Genomic DNA, 6,000 nt, shown 5'->3' with positions numbered 1-6,000 from the left:
TACTAACCAATACACATATGTGGTGTCAGTCATGCAAGCCTTTAGCCATCCTGACTAGTACACACAAGTGATGTCAAATATGCAAAAGCTTTAGCAGAATGTCGATTATGCATTCCACATGCTAGTCGTGCATGTGTGTGTTGATGATTGTCGTGCTTGGTTGAGATTCCAACCATGTTTAGACACATGCATATATAAAATAAAGCATAAGTTTGAGAAATAAAAAAACAACACAAATAACCCTAGTCGTTTTTTATGTTCTCTCTTTCTAACATGAACAAGTGCATCTAGTCAAGAGCCCTAGTAGCCTTTTTTTCTTGGATTTCTTATTCTTGTTCATGCTTTACGTGGATACGAAGGTGCTACCTTATAAGGGTTAGATAACATTCTCTCTCTAGCCATATGAATTTTAAAGAAGCCACCAACATATGTATAAAATCTATAATAGCCTATGAGTGTTTTGCATGCTTCATGAATTTTATGTTTAAAATGGGTATCTTGGTTGGGGTTTTCAAGATTTTTTTATTTTGTAATTTTAAATTTCATTGCTCTATTAATTATTGATGCCCTGAAAACTCTATAATGGTATCAGAGCCATCGTTTAGCATAATTTTCAAGAAAATTATACTTATAGTTACTCTTAATTAATTTTTTTATGTTGAATCCACGTAATTGACTTTAATCAAGACTGAATGAAATTGGTAAAGGTGATTTGCAATCGTGTTATTGCATGATTTGTTGAGTATCATGTATAACGCAAATTGTGTTAAACTATTGAGTGATAATTCCTGAATTTTTTTTTTTTAAAGTTTTGTTGATATATGCAAGCTTGCTATGGTTGAATGTCATAGGTTTCATGTTGTTACATAAAATCGCTTTTGAATTATCTTGATTGCATAATTTGAGGGTTTTTGTGAGAGTGAGTACATTTTACGTATTGCATTTTCTCATCCTAACAAATTGGTTTGTCTTAAACTGAGAAAATTTTTGGATTTTCCATCACTAGCAAAGTCCAAAAATTTGGCTTTTGAGAAAACCCACCATGCACAACTAGGGCCAAAACGCACATGGTAGTGTTAGGTGCACACCACTCAATACCATATGGTAGTGTCGAGTGGTCATCCTTGGCACTATGCCATGGTGTATAACTAGACATTCCTTATCTAGTCATGACCTCTACATGGTGCAAACCATCCACCCTTAGTAGATTCTAGTCATGCCCACTATCTTCTGGTCGTGTTGTCTAACTGTGCATCATTCTAGAATTTCGGTGAATTTCATAAACATAGTTGGACATTTTACTTGCTTGCCTAGCAAAGTTGAGAATATTAGTTTAGTCCTATTTTATTGAATTAGGACTGAATTGACATTTTCTTGAACTTTGGGGTTGAATTACAATTTTGTAAAATTTTAAGGATCAAAATAATTTATCACTTGGGATAATAATAATTAAATTTTAATTTTAATTGGTATGTACATGTATATGTGTATGGATGTATATATGCATGGTGTCTAGTACACAGCCAATGGATCATGTAAATGTTTTTTTTTATATTTATTTTTTTAGGTTGTAACTTTTAAATAGGGTTTACGGGTCATACCTTTATCCTTTTTCTTCTTTTAGATTAAGTTGTCTATTTTTTCTTAGAATTATATAACTAAAAAACAAAGTCATATAATAATTAAAGACTGGAGACGAAAGAACAAACACGAAAACCTAAATAAAAAGATTCACCTAAGTTAACCAATCAAACTTCTCTTGGCTCAAAGGGCTTAACATTAGTTATGGTTGTGCTAACATATTTTATTTTACTTTGTAGAATGTCTATGTAGATTTTATTTTGCAAATATCACCTAACATATGGCTTAAAATCTGATAAGACTAATTAATAAAACCTTCAATTTAAATATTAAATCTAAGATTTAATTGGTATCTTCCAATATGACGCTCTAATAAGCCCATGTTTGTTGGAATCTAATTTGTCAAAGTGAAGGGTACACTTCTACCAAGTGTAAAATTAGAAGTTGATTAAATTGGGTTTGACTTAACTAATGTACTTTGCTTGTTTGTCAAAGCAAAGGTGAAGTATGTTAGAGGCATGCATACGAAATGTGTTTTTCAATGTAATGAGGTATGTAGTATCTATCCTACTGATACCGAGAGTCACATTTGAGGTTGCATGATTTGTTGGGTTAACACTTGGTATGAGAGCACAGGCTTTTGGTAATTAACTTAAAACTTACTTATTCGATTAGTTTGAATTTGTTCACCAAAGCAAAAGGTCAAATTAATGTGATAGGATCTCAGTCCATTAGGAAGCTCATTGAAACTTTCCAAGTTCAATAATGAGGGTTATAGGCTTAAGAAAAATGGTGAGAGTATTCTAATTAATTAAATATGTAATTAAAATGAATATTAATATTTAAATATAATTATTAATTCTTTTATCTGTAAATTGTAGATCATAAAATCACTATGTCAAACCTAATGTATCGATCCATTCTTGAAAAGGAAAATAGGCTTACTCAAAGCAACTTCACTTATTGGTATAGAAATCTTTGGATTATTCTACGTCAAGAGAAGAGGTTATAAATTCTTAAAGGATCATTGCCCTTTGAACCTAGTCCTGATGTCCCTAAGAGCAAAAGGATACTTTTAATAAGTATTTTGATAACTCTAGGGAAGTTTAGTGCCTCATGTTGACTTGCATGTCACTTGAGCTTTAGAAATAACATGAGGAAATGGATACACAATCCATACTCGTTCACCTTTAAGAGTTATATGGCACTCGTGTGAGGGTTGAACGATATGAGGTGTCAACTGAGCTATTTGATTATAAACTCTCTAAAAGAGGACAAGTTAACCCTCATGTGGTCAAGATGATTAGCTACAGTAATTAGTTGACAAGCTTGAGCTTTATCATGGACAATAAGTTTTCCATTGACTTGGTGTTGAAATCTCTCTCTAAATCGTGGGCTAATTTCATTATGAATTTTAACTTAAACAAAAAAGAGAAAACTCTTAAGGAGTTGTTATACATGTTTAGGCAGACTGAACAAGAAGTATAAAAGGTAGCTTTGACTAATCTACTTGTGGTTGAAGCCTAAGCATCTGATACTGCTACCTAACCTACAGATGGCGTGGGGAAAAGAAATGTTGTCTGCTTATATTGTGGCAAGGCAGGTCACTAAAGAAGACATGTAAGACCTTTCTAAAGAACAAGAAGAAGAAGGCAATTGAAGCTTTACTTCAGGTATGTTTGTCATTGAGATAAACTATTCATCTTGCTCATACTGGGTTGTAGACACAAGATGTGGATTTCATTTTTTTTTTATATGTAAGGACTATAATAAAGTAAATTGCTCATCAAATGAAAGGTTGACTTATATGTTGGAAATGGAGTACACGTCGCTATATTAATCATAGGGATTTATTATCTTATATTGCCCACTACGCTAGTTTTAGAACTAAAAAATTGTTATTATGTACCATCTGTTTCTAGAAACTTCGTTTCTATGTCTATTTTAGACAAAGAGGGATAGTTATTTTTTATTGTCAGTGGTATTATAATTATCATCTTAAATAATATTCTTTATGGAACAGTTGAATTGCATAATGGTTTATATATTCTAAAGTTGGATAATGAAATTTTCAATGTGAAAAATAATAAACGACCAAAATTGAATTATCTAAATACCACGTATTTGTGGCATTACAAGCTAGGCAACATAGGACTGAAACATACATCAAGACTTCTTGAACAAAGAGTCTTGCAATAATTTGGTTTTCAGTCATATGATGAATGTGAATTATATCTATTGGGTAAGATAGCAAAAGCACCCTTTACCAGACAAAATGAAAGGGCGACTGAACCGTTAAGGATCATACACAATAACATAAGTAGGCCCATGATAGTGCATAACAAATATGGGAAAGTTTACTTCATCACTTTTACTGATGACTTTAGTAGATATGGCTTGTGTTTTTTATGAAACACAAGTCTAAAAGTTTTGATAAATTCAAATAATTCAAGAAAGAGATAGAAAAACAACTTGGGAAACAAATTAAAATCCTATAAATGGTCATGGAGGTAAATATCTAAGTGCTGAATTCAAAGAATACCTGAAGGAAAATGTGATGGTACCTCAACTCACTCATCTTCATATACCACAGTATAATAGTGTATCTAAGCAGAGGAATAGAACCTTGATAAAAATGGTTAAGTCTATGATAAATTTTATCAATCTACTCATATCTTTCTAGGGTCATGCCCTAAAAACTGTTGTTTATACACTAAACCATGTCAAATCTAAATCAGTAGACAAAATTTTATACGAGTTGTGGACTGGACAAAAGCCTAATCCATATAACTTGAGGATTTGGAGTTGTGAAGCTTATGTCAAAAAATTAGTTTCAAACAAGTTGAACGCTAAGTTTAGAAAGTGTATCTTTGTGGGGTACTCAAAGGATATTGATTCTACCATTTAGAGCAGTAAAAAGTCTTTGTTACTCATATCAATGTGTTCCTTCAGAATGAATTTATTCTCAAAACAACTAGTGAGAGGAGGGTGGAACTCGATAAAGTTCCTATACCACAAGATACCATAGATGTTAGATGTGTCATCATAGATGGTTGATCAGGATAAGAAAGTTCCTCTACTCCAAGTGAAACAACCTTAACACACACAAGAGTTACGAAGTTCTACACAATACATCATGAGCCAAAGAGATTTGGTTTTCTCTTAGCTCAACACGGTGATGTACTGGTTATCCACGATAACGAACCTAAGACCTATAATGAGGTTGTTTTGAGTCCAGATTCTTATAAATGATTAGCTGCCATGAAATCTAAAATAGACTTCACGTATCAAAACCAAGTATGGACTCTAGTGGATGCACTTGAAAGACTAAAAGTTATAGAGTGCAAATGAATTTTCAAAAGGAAAACTGACATAGAAAGTAACATGTATACCTAGAAAGCACAATTGGTTATCAAAGGTTTCACTCATAAGTATGGCAATTGCTATGCTCAAGTCTATTAGGATTATACTTGTTATAACTGTATTATATGACTATGAAATCTTCTAGATGGATGTCAAGACTACCTTTTTGAACATTAAGAGTACATTTATATAGTGCAACTCGATTATTTCGTTCTTGTTACATAGGGAGATAAAGCATGCAAATTGTAAAAATCCATTTATGGACTTAAGTAGACTTTGAGAAGTTGGAATATTCATTTTGATGAAGCTGTTTGAGAGTTTGGATTCATCAAAAATGAAGATGAACCGTATGTTTATAAAAAGGTTAGTGGGAGCATAATTGTATTTCTAGTATAGTTTGTCGATGACATCTTAATTATTAGAAATGACATACCAAACTTGCAATCGATAAAGGTTTGGTAATCTAAGTGTTTCTCCATGAAAGACTTAAGAGAAACATCCTACATTTTTGGGATTAAAATTTACTAAGATAAACAACATAAATTGTTGGGTCTATGTCAAAGCACGTAAATAAACAAGTTATTGACTAGATTATATATGGAAGAATCTAAGAAAGGATTTCTACCCATGTCCCATGGTGTATATCTTTCAAAAGATATGTGTCCAAGTGCATAATCTAAGAAAGATAAGATAAGAAAGATCTCATATGTCTCAACTATAGGATCAATCATGTACATCATATTATGTACGAGGATTAATGTCTCATACACCTTAAGCATTTGTAGTGAATATCAATCTGATCTAAATAAAAAACATTGGATGGTTGTCAAGACATCTTGAAGTACTTGAAAAGGACTAAGGATGCATTATTGGTTTATCGACAGAAATCTAAACTCACTGTTAGAAGCTACAGTGACTCAAGTTTCTAAACTGATTGAGATGATTAAAAGTCTCATTTAGGGTTTGTGTTTTATTTAAATGGTGGTGTAGTTAGTTGGAAAAGCTCTAAGCAAAGTATAGTGGCTAATTCTACAATAGAGTTCGAGTACATTGCCC

The sequence above is a fragment of the Mangifera indica genome, chromosome 13 (assembly GCF_011075055.1).
Source record: "Mangifera indica cultivar Alphonso chromosome 13, CATAS_Mindica_2.1, whole genome shotgun sequence".
Lineage (NCBI taxonomy): Eukaryota > Viridiplantae > Streptophyta > Magnoliopsida > Sapindales > Anacardiaceae > Mangifera > Mangifera indica.
This window is presented reverse-complemented; position numbering follows the sequence as displayed.